Source organism: Lissotriton vulgaris, chromosome 1_1, assembly GCF_964263255.1.
Source record: "Lissotriton vulgaris chromosome 1_1, aLisVul1.2, whole genome shotgun sequence".
In the NCBI taxonomy this organism is placed as follows: Eukaryota; Metazoa; Chordata; class Amphibia; order Caudata; family Salamandridae; genus Lissotriton; species Lissotriton vulgaris.
In genome coordinates, this window is record NC_141685.1 from 869,752,458 (window position 1) to 869,768,136 (window position 15,679).

Genomic DNA, 15,679 nt, shown 5'->3' on the forward strand with positions numbered 1-15,679 from the left:
GATGTCATCAGTGATGTCATTTGAGTTGTCATCAGTGATGTCATTTGAGATGTCATCAGTGATGTCATCAGTGATGTCACTGACCATGTCATGAATGATGTAATATGTGACATCATCAGCAGTGGATTGCGGGTGCGCGATATATAGTTAGCGCTTCTAACTATATATGGAATTTCAATGGTTTTATGCGAGTAAAATAAGGTTTTGTAAATGCGAATTCCTAACTATATATGGCCTATAACCTATGGTTTTTTCATTGAATTTTCAAGGTTTTGTAAATGCAAATTCCTAACTATATATCCACTATAACCTATGGTTTTTTCTGTGAATTTCATTGGTTTTTTAATAGCAAATATGAAAAGCTTTAAAATGTCAAGTACGTGATAGATAAAAACATTTTCGTATTTATGCACGCTGATGTGCTTTGAACGCTGCACCCCCCCCCCTCCCCTCTTTTGCCTTAGTAGTACTCTCTCTTTGCAGATACTGAAGGGTAGTTAACGCAGGCCTTTACCCCCGTTGTAATCCGTCGTGCCTCCTTGTCTCTCCATTTGATTGATTGTTGTCCAAGCATTTACTGTTTTAGAATTGGTTCTCTTTGGATCATTCTCTATTTACAAACAAGCACAAAGTCGCAATACTCTGTTTAGTCTTTGCAGATAGTGAAAAATCGTGTAAAAAAATAAAAGTAATCGAGCAAAATCAGTAGGCCACTAATTGGATCTCTTTTTGACCTCGCTAAAATAGAAATATTAGGAACAACCCTTCATGATAAATACGAAAATAGTGAGATGAACTGAGCTCCACACCATGAGGGCTGCAAGACAGCTCGGCTCCATCACCCATCCCGCACAAAATAACGACAAACCCTATGCAAATATTAAAAATATAGACAACACACCAGCAAAGAAACAGGGTAAAACATTTTATTAAAAAACTATTTACATAACGTTGGTTTATAAGATGATGTCAGTAGTGGACCGATGTGTGAATAGATCGAAAACAGCACAAGGCTCCAAGATCCGGATGGCAAGCTCCTGGATGTTGGGTGCCATAGTTTAGAGTTCTGAATTTCAGCCTTTTTCAATGCCTGTGCTTTGTTGAATCAAAATGGCGGCTTGACACAAAGCTGACTCAAGCGTTGTTACTGATGCTATGCAGACCAAAACTGGTTTTCAGTTTGTACATTTTTCTAGATTTTTCAATCCAAGTTTGGTTGACTTTGTAGAACGATGGCTTCAGATTTTCAACATACGGTGTGGTGGCGCTGACTGGGAGGGGGCGCTTCGCTCCTGCCCCCTCCCCAAGTAAGATTTTCATACGTGAAAGTACGTTAATGGTTTTGGTCCCTGAGATGCTTCGATGTCACTACCATTCTCAAATAGCATAAGTTCTGGATGTTGGGTGCCATAGTTAAGAGTTCTGAGCAGTGCTTGTAACACTGTCTGAAGCTTATTTCCACCTACTGCAGCTTCACTATTCTCAAAGTAAGTGAGTGTCGTTTGTGGACCTGACTGCATTAGAAAACAATGTGATATGTTACCTTCCTAAACAGCTTGACGGAGGCCCCTGAGGGGCGGTGTGATGGCCATGGACTCGGAGAAGACGCTTGGCTCCGACACCCTCCCCAAGTCTTATAGCACTGGTGTAGCCTGAGATCGCCCCCGACATAGGCGGCCGGCTCCCGGGGTCCGGCGGAACTTTTTGCCTTTTGATGACTCTTCAATTCTGGACCTTGTCCCACAATCCGTTTGACCTGAAGACACGCTGTAGTGGGGCGCCCCTTTATCGTTTTAGTTGCCATTCCGCCCGCTTTTGCTACACTGTGCCTCTTCCGCCATTCAGCTGTTTACCGCCCGCTCTTGCGACTACAGCGTCTCGCTCACCATGTAGTTGAGATGCGCCCGCTCTTGCGGTGCAGCGATAGGCGGCTGCCACAGGACTCTCAAAATGGCGGCCGGCTCTTCGGTTTTGGGCCTGGTCCACTAAAATGGCCCTGGGACACCTTGGAACTCGGACGCTTGTCTGCTAGGGCTTGGGTCCCATTCTCGAAAAGCGTCCCCTCAGCCGTGAAGATTCTACAAAAGTCTTGGGGGCCTCCGACTCCCGCAGGCTTCTGGTGGGGAGCGGCTGCCATGATTGCTCGTGGAATGGCCACGACGGAGCTACGAGATGGTAGTGGTCTCATGCTGACGCCACCTTTAGTCTGAAACATCCAGAAACACTGTAGACTACCAATTCGATCAGTTCCGGTAGCGCCCCAACATGACCCGGAAGAGAAGAACTTGCCCTCCCCTCTTTGACTGATGGTTCTTGTTGCCTGTCCCCTCTGTTGTCATTTTACAGAACTTTTTGGACTGCTGAAAGGGGTTGTGTTCTGAACGCTGGTTGGTGGAGACATTTAGACTATATTCTTGACCTACGTTGTCGCGTAATGCGTTTTATGACACGCCGCGTTAGCGCACCCGGAAGTGATCCGAGGCGCGGCGCGCAGCGCGTAACGTAAGCATAACAGGTCATGTGACTTGTTAATAAAACTTTTCATTGGTTCATTTTACTTTTGTTAATTTAATGATGAAAAGCTTGGTCATATGACCTAAAAATTACGCTTTTTATTATTTTCGAACAATATTTTTTTTTCAAACATATGTTATAATATTCCAGGCTAATGTACTTTCCCGGAAAATTTACAACTGTCTTGCAAGTAAAATATATTCCTTTTTCGAGAAAAAGGGCGTTTCTTCCTTCCATGACGGAGCCGTTGAGTAAAAGAGATTCGGCCTGCTGTCTTAGTCGCCGATACGCCTGATTATCAGATTCTTATCGATCACTTTATGTTGCAGACATGAAAAACACAACTGCCCTTGACCATTTATCTTTACTGCGTTCCTACATATTATACCTTTTATCCGTCATGTAATTGGACTGCTTTATTTCACTTGCCTTTTACTGATTCGAAAACAGTCACTAAAAGTAAAAACTTTACAAATGAAAATACTACTACCGTGTTTTGTTTTAAAAACCTTTATTGTGAAAATGTCAGTATACAAATACGGGCCTATAACCACGTGGGCCGGCCACGGAGCAAACTGAAATCGTATATGATGAGGAGACATTTACACTGTAGAAGAACGTAACGAGCGGGCCATTAGGTGACAAGAACAAAGGTGTCTAACAGTTGCGGAATCGGTGGACGTACATTTTGTAATTAAAATACGACAGGGCCACTTACAATAACATTTTCTAGATATACATTTGCGGGCAAGGAGTTACGAGTCCCATTTATACCGGCGCCATTTTGGGCGAGGCCGGGCAGGTCCAAGATATAGTCAATGTCTCCACCAACCATCGGCCAGACCAGAACCCCTTTCGGCCCTTTATGCTACAAGATGGTGTCTTCCATTCAGAAAATATTGGTGGCAGCATTTTGAAAGGAAACAGAAACAGCCGTTCTCCTAGTGAGTTTCACATTGTTACATTTAGGAAGAATGTTGAAGAGTAGTATGTGGAAAATCTGAAGCCATTTTTCTACAAACTCTCAATCAGACTTGGATGGAAAAAAAAAACCTGAAGAATGTACAAACTGAAAACCAATTTTTGTCTGTATAGCACCAACAGTAACGCTTGAGTCAGCTTTGTGTCAAGCCGCCATTTTCATTCAATCAATAGCGTCCCCCTGCACACATTCAGGGACCTGGTCGTGTCTTCAGATGAAACGCATTGTAGGAAAAGAAGCAGAAAGGAAAAGGAAAAAAGTTCCGCCGGACCTAGTGAAGCTGCAGCAGGTGCAAATAAGCTTCAGACAGTCTTACAAGCACTGCTCAGAACTCTCAACTGAGGCACTCAACATCCAGGACTTGCCATTCGGATCTTGGCGCCTTGTATTTTTGTTTTGTTTTTGATGGAGGGGAAACAACAAAAAACAGGCATTGAAAAAGGCTCAACAGTGCAGGGCGCCTTGTGCTGGTTCCGACCTATTCACACATCGGTCCACTACTGACATCACCTCATAAACCAACGGGGCACCCCACGCCGACTTTCGGCGCAGCATTGTAGGATGGCCACACCAGTGCGGCAATTTGCTGGACACCACCTCGGTGCCATCCAGATCTCGGCGCGTTCATTCAATCAATAGCGTCCCCCTGCACACATTCAGGGACCTGGTCGTGTCTTCAGATGAAACGCATTGTAGGAAAAGAAGCAGAAAGGAAAAGGCAAAAAGTTCCGCCGGACCTAGTGAAGCTGCAGCAGGTGCAAATAAGCTTCAGACAGTCTTACAAGCACTGCTCAGAAATCTCAACTGAGGCACTCAACATCCAGGACTTGCCATTCGGAACTTGGTGCCTTGTGCTGGTTCCGACCTATTCACACATCGGTCCACTACTGACATCACCTCATAAGCCAACGGGGCACCCCACGCCGACTTTCGGCGCAGCATTGTAGGATGGCCACACCAGTGCGGCAACTTGCTGGACACAACATCGGGGCCATCCAGATCTCGGCGCGTTCGACTCACTGTACCGCAACAGTGACCGCAACTCAGCTGGACACGCCGTCTTTCGGCGCAGCATTGTAGGATGCCACACCAGTGCGGCAATTTGCTGGACACCACCTCGGTGCCATCCGGATCTCGGCGCGTTCGAGTCACTGTACCGCAACAGTGACCGCAATTCAGCTGGACACGCCGTCTTTCGGCGCAGCATTGTAGGATGGCCACACCAGTGCGGCAATTTGCTGGACACCACCTCGGTGCCATCCGGATCTCGGCGCGTTCGAGTCACTGTACCGCAACAGTGACCGCAATTCAGCTGGACACGCCGTCTTTCGGCGCAGCATTGTAGGATGGCCACACCAGTGCGGCAATTAGCTGGACACCACCTCGGTGCCATCCGGATCTCGGCGCGTTCGAGTCACTGTACCGCAACAGTGACCGCAACTCAGCTGGACACGCCGTCTTTCGGCGCAGCATTGTAGGATGGCCACACCAGTGCGGCAATTTGCTGGACACCACCTCGGTACCATCCGGATCTCGGCCCGTTGTGCTGCCTTCGGCCTATTCGCACATCGGTCCGCTACTGACGCCGCCTCACGTGCCAACGGATTTTCTACGCTTTTTGTAGCCCTATGCCGCATAACAGGTCATGTGACTTGTTTATAAAACTTTTCATTGGTTCATTTTACTTTTGGTTTCCTAAAGATGGAAGGCTTGGTCATATGACCTAAAAATAACACTTTTCATTGGTTTAGAACATTTTTTTTTCCCAAACGATGAAAGCCCCACCTTGTTTCTGGATCATTCAGACTGAAGCTGGCGTCAGCATGAGAGCACCACCATCTCGTGGCTCCGTCTTGGTCATTCCGCGAGCAATCATGGCAGCCGCTCCCCACCGGAAGCCTGCGGGAGTCGGGGGCCCCCCAAGACTTTTATACAATCTTCACGGCTGAGGGGACGCTTTTCGTGAATGGAGCCCAAGCCCTAGCAGGCAAGCGTCCGAGTTCCAAAGTGTCCCAGGGCCATTTCAGTGGACCAGGCCTAAAACCGAGGAGCTGTCCGCCATTTTAAGAGCCATGTGGCAGCCGCCTATCGCTGCACTGCAAGAGTGGGAGCAACTCAACAACATGGTGAGCGAGACGCTGTGGCCGCAAGAGCGAGCGCAACTCAGCTAGATGGCCGCCACCTGGGGAGGCCCGTTCACGCCGGCTCCCCCACGCCCCCCCCCCCCCGGGCCGTCGCACACCAATTTTCGGAGCAGCATTGTAGGATACCAAAACCAGTGCGGCAGTTTACTGGACATCACCTGGGTGCCTGTCGTACATGTTGTGTCAGCCATGTGACACTGGACACAGACCGCTACTGACGAGGCCTCCCCCCGCACCACCCGGGACGCCCCACGCTGTTTTTCTGTGCTGCATTGTAGGATCCCTAAACCAGTGCGGCACCCAGGCGACATCACCTGGGTGCCGTCCAGAACTCTGCACGTTGTGCTGCCTTGGGACTATTCGCACAACAGACCGCTACTGACGAGGCCTCCCCCCGCCCCACCCGGGACGCCCCACGCCAATTTTCGGAGCAGCATTGTAGGATCCCTAAACCAGTGCGGCACCCAGGCGACATCACCTGGGTGCCGTCCAGAACTCTGCACGTTGTGCTGCCTTGGGACTATTCGCACAAAAGACAGCTTCTAACCATTGTTGCTTTTTGTGTTGAGAAATGTTTAAATGTTTTTAGTTTTTGTTCCGTTCGTTAAAGTTAGTAGTTAATAAAGTTTTATAACCTTACTTTCTTGGAGTGTTATCTATTTTTTTTAAAAACGGGTGAATGGGGCCTTGAATCGGGTTATTGTCATGTGTGGGCTTTGGAAGTGTGCTGCTGCAGGATCGGACATTTCAAACTCAAATGCACGTTCTTTTTCTTACCTTTCCGAAGCATGGAGCGCAATAGCAGGCAGAGAAAGGGTGATGCACGTGTTGAACACTACCTGACCTGGCAAGTTGCTGGCAGTGCCCCCCCGCCCGCTCCTGAAAGAGGGCACACACACACCGCCGCCCCGAGTACTTCACAAATCTTTAAAAGACCATGCGCTTGTTCATGAGGCTTAAATGGTTTATCACCTCTTCTAGAACCCCTGCATCGACCCTCTGACGTTTCATGGAAAAATTACCATGTAACACAATACCAAGCCCTGTCAGCTGAAACCCCCAAGGAATCGTGGGGCATATTATCAAGGGGGTTTATCTCCGCTTTTTTGGCTTTAAAAGCCATGAAAGCGGAGATAAAATTATTTCCCTATTACCAAGCTGTCGCTAACACCAGTTAGTGACAGCTAAAAGGAGATAGCGACCATCTTGGGCCCCGCTTTGCATGTCAGTGATACTTATCACTAATGACATGCAAAGTGGCGTGCCAAGATGTTAGCGACTGGAAACAGTCCCTAACATCGCTACCTTCTATTACCAACTTTTGGAGATATTCGCGCTAAGCGCGAATATCTCCAAAATCTAACACCTGCCCTGAGCAGTTCTTAGCCATGTTATCCAATGGGAGGTGGATAACATGGCTAAGAGCATTAGGTCGATAATACATGAATATCGCTGACTTTTCTGCGATAATAGCAAGGTTTATCTGCGATAAAAATCGCCGATGTGCGGCGATAATTTTTGTCTCTAAACAAGTTAGAGACAAAAATTATCGCTAGTTGTTCGTAATATGCCCCGGGTTTTTGCTTGCAGAAATCGGGAGGCGGGAGACTAGCACTGAAATCAGTAGTCACACGCCTGAATCAGGAGGATTGGCATGTCTGAATTCTCTACAGCTGGGGCCATAAACTACATCCGCAGGGTTAGGTGATAGCCTGGGACCAGCCTGGCATCTAAAATGGCTGCCGTGCACGACAAAATTGTGGCATTCGAAAAAAGGCAAGATGGCGCAGCCGCTGGAAGAGATGTATCAACATATATCAGCCTCCTCAGCCACCCTCAGGAAACATAGGGGATTAGGATACGTCTCCCGCACCCCCTTATACCTAGTACTTTAATTAACGAAGCACAAAATGGCGAATTCCCGTTTCGCTACCAGTTTGCGGCCCAGTTCGCGGCCCGTGAAGCGCTTCTACCGTGAAAAATCATTTTTTTTTTTTTTTTCCCACGGGACCCTTTAATAACCCCAACAACATTCCTAGGGGGTCAAGAGGGGGATACCTTGCCCCCTTTCATTAAATTCCCCCTTAGTTTTTCACCTTTTCTTCTCTCTCGATCCTACCGAGAGACAAGATGGCGGCCGCTCCGGACTGTCACGCAGCAAAAAAAAAAAAAAAGCTCACGCACAGCCGCTGGAAGAGATGTATCAACATATATCAGCCTCCTCAGCCACCCTCAGGAAACATAGGGGATTAGGATACGTCTCCCGCACCCACTTATAACTAGTAATTTAATTAACGAAGCACAAAATGGCGAATTCCCGTTTCGCTACCAGTTCGCGGCCGCGCTTCTACCGTGAAAAATCATTTTTTTTTTATTTTCCCCACGGGACCCTTTAATAACCCCAACAACATTCCTAGGGGGTCAAGAGGGGGATACCTTGCCCCCTTTCATTAAATTCCCCTTCGTTTTCCACCTCTTCTTCTCTCTCGATCCTACCGAGAGACAAGATGGCGTCCGCTCCGGACTGTTTAGAATGTTGACAGACACCGGAGAGCCAATCAGCTTTCTGCGCGCAAAGTTCCGATAAGCGAAAAGTAAGCGGACCGGATCGCTGCCCAGAGCGCTGTTACAGATATATATCTTGGTTTGAACGTTAATTTCTCAAAAACTACTGGAGCACATATATTTAGACCTAGCAAAGGCACATCGGGCTAACAGTCCCTACAATTTTGCCAAGTTTCGTGCAAATCCATTCAGCCGTTCGAGCTAAAAGTGAGTCCAACCGCCCTATGGAAAACTCAATGCAAAAAACGCGTTTTGGGACCCCCCTTTTTTCTCAGCCCCCCCTTGACGAAACCCCACCAAATTTTCAGGGGCTGCTCAGAAACAAAATGTTCCATTTTCCTGAAAATTTCAGCCGATTCCGTCCACAAACGCCAAAGTTATTAGACATAGAATTTTCAAAAGTCCCATAGAGAAAAAATTCTAACTATATATACCTACTGGCGATAGCCAGTAGGTAATATATATATGTGTGTGTGTGTGTATATATATATATATATATATATATATATATATATATATATATATATCCACACTATCCTTCTCACTGCGCCAGTCTACAATCACCGACCCCACACAGGAAAGAACAGGAAGACCCAGAGTGCAGGTGAGTTCAGTTTATTCGATAGTACACCACGGCAGCATAACGTTTCGGCCTGCACAGAGGCCTTGGTCACATGGCGCACTGAAAGAGGTGCAGAAAATTTAAAGGGGACATTCACAATTGGGGGAAACATTTGATTGGTTAATTTGAACGCAGTGGGAGTATTTACAAATGGCGACAGAAAAAAATGACTGCAATTGCTGTAATTAAACCGGGGAAATTCATGTCAAAAATATAAATATATGTAAGCCCTGGGAAATTAATCACTGTATAAATACATTTTTTGCACTAGCCGATCATTGTAACAGTCCAGTCAAATTCATTAGTTCATGTGGTACACAAACAGTGGGCAAACGGAGTATGTGCAAAATGCAATATATGAAAACACATATTTACATAAAGTGCAAACGGCAAATGTCTATCTGATGTCAATATGATAAATTCATTAGAAAGGCTAACCGCATAAATGCTAAAAGTGCATGTATATACAGTGCACAATATGACATTTGAACCACATAATTAAAATATATACAGTATATTTAATATATATACACATTCATAAGAATTATGGAATATACACTCCTGCCCCAAATTACTGATGAAACATCTGACCAAACATTGAAATGTAATGGACTTTACGGCTAGCTATGCAGGGCTTTGTTCAAAGTACCTACTGACATCCCCCCTGAGCTATTTGTAAGAAAGTTCAAGCTCCCACACCAATCACCCATCTCTAATGTGAATGCAAAAGAAGGAAGTGAAAAATAAACTAAGTGCAACATACTTTTTTTCTCAAATTTACATTAAAAATTTGTTTGGTGACATTCATTTGTTTTTTAGGAAAGTAGCAACCAACAAACCACCTTACAATGACCTAGTGTCTAAATTCATAAATGGTCATATTAATCAGTTTGGGCCAACACTACTATGTACAGGTGACAACAAGAACTATAAATTGGTGGAGTCCAATCACTATCCTAACAGAGGAGAGGCAGAGGTGCTACAAGATAGTGATTCAAATACACGGGATATTACAAACAAGTGTAAAAATCCTCTGTAGAATTAAGCCCATTAGGGCTCTTACTATCCATCTCCAGGATATATCTGGTCTCGAGTGCCCTCAAGATCCCTTCCCGGTTACCTCCCCTCCTTAGTGGGCCTACAGAGTCAATGGCATAATATTTAAGGAGACCACTGTTGTTACCATGGAACTCCTTAAAGTGCCGTGCAACCGGGTAGGTGGTGTCATTGGTGTTGATGGCTCTAATATGCTGGAGAACCCTTTTGTGGACCTGCAATTTGGTACTACCAATATACTGCAGGCCACATGGTGTCGGTCAGCAGTGAGTATTTATAGTTACATATATAAAGCATTTTTTGACTTGCCTATATCTTTGATGTCGTTGACGAATCTTCACAAAATTTTCCAAAACAGTGCCATAGTGAGTCTTGTTATACATGTAAAGTTTCAGGGAGATCCATGAAGTGAGGGCTGAGAAAAAGAGGGGGGTCAGAAAACGTGCGCTTCACATGTTTATTTATGTAGTCTTTAGATATGTTTGGAGCCCGAACCACTGGAGAGAATTGCACTGAATTTAGCAGTAAGGTAGATTTTGGCTCACTAATCACACTTTCAGTTATTTGGTGTAAATCTGTTTAGTAGTTTTTGAGAAACTTAAAGAAATCCAAATGTATATCTACAATCACTGCTAATTCCTGACAAATTGGCGATTCATCATGAATGCGTGAGTCAACAGGAATACCATATTTAGCTGTCCGTAACCTGAGCAGAGAGCTGCGGCCACCACATTACCTCATTGGAACAGTCATCTGGACTTAAACCAAATGGCAGGAATTGGCATAAGGAGTTAGGTTGATGTGCCCAGACCACATGAGAAGAACATAGGGGTGTTTGAAAAACTCCTTATAATTCAAATATGTCGAAGAACAGGATCTTTTTTCCACTCACTATATTCGCAAATTTGCCATGACCATCAGCGTGGCCCCCTCATGTAACACTGACAAATTCCCAAATATACATCATGACAACTTTGTGAATATCACAGAAAAAAAATTAAAATACAAATATGTTTATGCACCCACCATCAATCTCACTTAGACACTCACACACCCACTTAAATACTCACTCTGAGACTGATGGTCCAACTCACAGATTTACTCAGACACTCATGAACCCACTCACATACCCACTCAGACTCTCCTACACCCACTTACAGATCCACTAAGACACACACTTACAGATCAACTTCGACACTCATACACCCCCTCACAGATCCACTCAGAGACTCATTCATCCACTCGCAGAACCAGTCAGAAACTCGGACACCCGCCCGCTAGTGATGTAATATGTTAAATTATAAGCAGTGCATTGAGAGAGCACAAGTTATAGTTAGCTCAAGTAACTATAACTACTGAATTTCTAAGGTTTTGTACGGGAGAAATGTAAGAATACTATAACGTCATTGTAACCTTCACTTTTGTTTTTACGGAGACTTTTGAATTTTTTTATTCTAATTCCTAACTATACCATTCCAGTAACCCAGTGCTAAGAGGTTGGAGCGTCGAAGGGGACCCAAGGGAGAACTTTATTGTCAGCAAAGACTCATTATTTCAACACTCCGCACCTTCCAGGAATTTGTCTCCCCCATTCAACAATCACCTGAATACACGGCATTCTGGTAGCTGTAGTCGGACTGCAGCTGAGTTGACATCACGTGACCAAGGGTCAGCGGATTTCCGCTATGGAGAGAGACACTGGACATTTAAAGGTGGGGGTGGAGTTACACTTTGCATACAGCGGCATCTGAGGAAGGCCTTTGCATTATGCTATGCTGTAATCAATAAAGTATCTTCCGACGTTTCACCTGATTGGCCTTTACCTTTTCCTTTTGGATTGGGAAGTTGTGGATGTGTTTGCGCCGGCCAGAGGCGCATTTAAAGGTCCCGCTCCATCTAGAGACCGGAGTATCACTGGCCCCCCGTTGCTTGCGTCTTTCTTTTGGATTGGGAAGTTGTGGAGATATATATATATATATATATATGTATATATATATATAATTTTATATATATATACTAGCTTACCAGTCGCGCGTTGCTGCGATCTCAGAAGAAAGGAAATTTAAGGAAACTTCTTATGATAACATTCAATTTACATTGTGTCATTTTTATTGAAACTTATTCATTTTAATATGGAAAACATTTTAAAGTGTTGTTTTAATTCTGTTTATTTATTTGAGTGCTTGTGGATACACGGTATTTTTTGTTTTTCCGTCTGGTGTGTACACAAGTAAATCAGAAGGTTTTCCAACGCGTGAGCTGGCCGCATACAGTTGTCCATGTGAGAAACATGTATTCTCCAAATCTAGTCCACACACTTGCAGCGATTGTCCTTGTGCTTTGTTGATGGTCATTGCAAAAGCGAGTCGCACTGGAAACTGTAAACGTTCAGTATTGGAAAGATTATGAGAGCCCTGGGGGGCGATATTTAACAATTTTTTTATTTTTTTTTAATGTTTTGCCAGAACCCTTCGCAGGAGTGTGCTCAGAAACCTTCGCGGAAGTGTACTCAACAACTTCCCAAAGTTTCATGATGATCGGATGAATGGTGTAGTAATGCATAAAGGGCAAACAGACAGACATACATTCGTTTTTATATATATATAGATATATTATCTTTTTTATATATATATATATATATATATATATATATATATATATATATATATATATATATACGCACACACACACATTATGAGGACAGGTCAGATAAGTGAGACAAAAGGCTTTAGTTATTCTTATATATCTGACCTGTCCCGGTTTTTGCTTCTCAAAATCTGGTCACCCTGTTGAATGGGCCATTTTAAACCCTGCATGGTCACATCTTAAAATGGAGAATAATCTGTACTGTATTGAAAGCATGATATCCTTTAACCCAGCATGCTGAATATTTGTTTATGGTCAAAATCTCCCAGATATTGATACATTTTTAGAAAATAATAGCAGTGAGAGTATTGCTTTCATTCAATTTGACATGTGTACTGGCATTCATGTTACATATGTGCCAGTGACCCCATCAGGCCCTGTAGCATCCTCCTGGCTCTTGTTGGCTCCCATCTGTTCTTTGCCCTACCACATCCCAGTAGTGCCTTCCATACTCACAGATCGGCTTAGTCTGCATCATGAGGAAACACTGGGTAGCATCACCGGAGCAGCTTACGGTGGAATGGGTACAGGGCCTTGTCCCCGAGCAAGCACTCTTCCGGCACTTGAGGGCGTTACCTGTAGCAGATGCAAATAAAAGAAGATTGGGTTAATGACATACAGTGCAATCCTGACAGCATGTGTTTTATTATTCATCACTCTTTCAAGTTAAGTCATACCAGTGCCATAATTTATTTATCGGTATTTAATCATTCACAGTTGAGCATCAGAAATAAAAAGGTGAGGTAATGTGACGAGGCCAGCCAGGTCAGATAGCTCAGCGGGTTAATACTTAGCTGCAGGGATATGAGTAGGACTTGTAGTTCACAAGTTTTAACCCTGGTAAAATAGTTCAAGAACATTGAACAAACTATGAACGATTCTACTAAATCTGAGAGAGAAAGGTATAGATACCACCTTGATAGACTTGCACTAACTGCACCGCGAAGCCTATATGGTATTCACTACTAGCTACATCACTTGCAGCATGGTAAAAATGGGGACACCAGGCCACCTGTCTACGAAAGGCGCGACCTCAGAACTGAGACAATGTAAAAAAACTATGACATAAAAATGTAAGTATTGGGCGAGGAATGTCCTCTGCATAATATACAGATTTGCACATCGGCCCTGAGTCACCCAAAAGCATGGTAATCTAGTGTTCTGTTTTTTTATACATTCCCTGTTATCACACTAATCTAGCATGTATGCTGAGGCCTAAACCAGTCCCTGGTAATGAGTTCAGAAATGGATATGTGAGCATTGACATGTTTATGTTTGAGCCATTTTTAGAGCGCACAAATACCCGGGGGTGTCTCAGCGCTAAATGTCTGTGTCCTGGGTTGTTGACATGGACTGATGGCAGCAAATAGCAATGTATATGAATTATTAGTCCAGACCTTTTGTCTGTGTCAGAAGGAATGTGTTTCCTGGTCTCACATTCTGCTGCAGAGTAGCGTCCAGATCCTTGCACTGACATCCAGTGTGCATATCGAGTGATCGTGCGCAGTGTATGGTACGTTCATAAGAGTGAAGTTGTGTGCGATATGGATATGTTCGTTGGAACCATTGAGATCCAGTTTATATAGCCCACAGTTTAGCATGACAGAAGATGAAGGACAGATACAGCTACTCCCAGGTAGTCGAAGTGTATTGCTTACATTCCCAAAGCTAGATTGGGGGATCCAATTAGAAAGAGACAGGGTTACTCATAAAGGTTCTATGAGGAACTCTTGGCTTGGGAATGCCAAAAAGTTTCCGTAGCACCGCCATTAGAGTAGGGAGGAGGCAGAAAGTCATCAAATTCTGTTGTTAAAGTTGGAGAAGTCCCTAGTCAGGGATTGCTCTTTTGTGTGTCCCTGATTGCAACTTCAGGAAGGGTGATGACAGGTAGGTGCATAGTTTTCCCTTTTCGTTGTTCCCATGTTTTGGATGCTCTTACTTGAAGGCAGCTGTTTTGGATACCCTTCCTTGATGCCAGTATCATAACTACCTGCTGTGAGAGCCCTCGCCTTGCACAGAGTACCTCTAACCTCCAGGTAAAAAATTACATTTGATAGGTGTAGTATCGTGCTACAAATAACCACAGACACTGGTTATGATTCTACTGGAGCTTTATTCTACACGTCCAGCATACACCCTGTCCCTACTCTAACTGTCCCCTTCCTGTGTCCACTCCTCCCCTTCCTCTAGCCCCTTAGCTCCACCCACACCCAGCTACTAGAATGCACTCCAACATTACATCTCCCCCCTTGTTAACGAAATGAACTTAATTTCCACAGTGTTCGCAATTCTTCAATCCACCACACGGGTTGGCGGACAGCTTGCTCTTCAAACATCAGTAGTATCGAATCCGTGTTGGTCTTGACTTTGATCAATCTTTCCGGTGTCTTAACCAAGGCGTCCTTGACTACGGGAGTGCACTTTTGAGAATGCAACCCATTGTGTGTGGGCTGCTTATTATCCGGTTCCGCAGTTATCATGGTTCTTTCTTGTTGTGTGACTGCTACTGGCTCAGCTCGGCAGTGGCAGTCTGCTTTCCTTGGTCACTCTTGTTCTATTGATGGTTGATCTCCTTCAGGAGTGGACGATGTTCTGGTCCTCTTCCGAGCTCCCACCTGTAAGGTTATTTCTCTTTGTCTTGTCAGGTTGGGAGCAGAACTGTTCTCCTGTCCACCGTCAGGCATGCCAGACGTTAATGTACTATCTGAAGTGGGTGTCTTGGCTTGATTCTTGGACTCGTTTGCTGCCTCTGTTTGTCTCTCCCACTCCCACTCGTGTTTGAGACTGGCGAAACCCTTGACCATCCGGTCATGTACCTGTTTCTCTCTCATTCGGTGACAGTCTATCTCTGTCACCACATTTGGTCCTCCTCGCAGGGCGACAGGATAATCCTTTTTCGCCAGGTAGATACTGTCCCATCTCTTTGTTTTCCTGCCGTCAGTTCTTTGAGTCAGCCTCGCTGACCCCATCAGGGGTGACGGTATATTACTTATGTCTTGAAATGGCGATGACTGACAAGACATGTTGTCCTTTGGTTCTATTGTGCATTCGGGTTATTGATGCCATGGACGTGGTCGGGACCATGATTTTGTTGACCCGAATGACCGGACAGACATGTTTTCCGACTCGGAGGAGTCGTTCGCCGATTCC

At 44.8% G+C, this 15,679-nt stretch overlaps 1 long non-coding RNA gene across 1 annotated transcript in view; it reads right to left on the reverse strand.

The window, feature by feature from the left end:
* The window catches only part of LOC147748039 (uncharacterized), a 63,581-nt gene that overhangs the window by 10,542 nt on the left and 37,360 nt on the right, over positions 1 to 15,679 (reverse strand). The window contains exon 2 of the long non-coding RNA XR_015308525.1: positions 12,986 to 13,105. This is a non-coding gene — a long non-coding RNA (uncharacterized LOC147748039). The remainder of the gene's footprint in view (positions 1 to 12,985; positions 13,106 to 15,679) is intronic.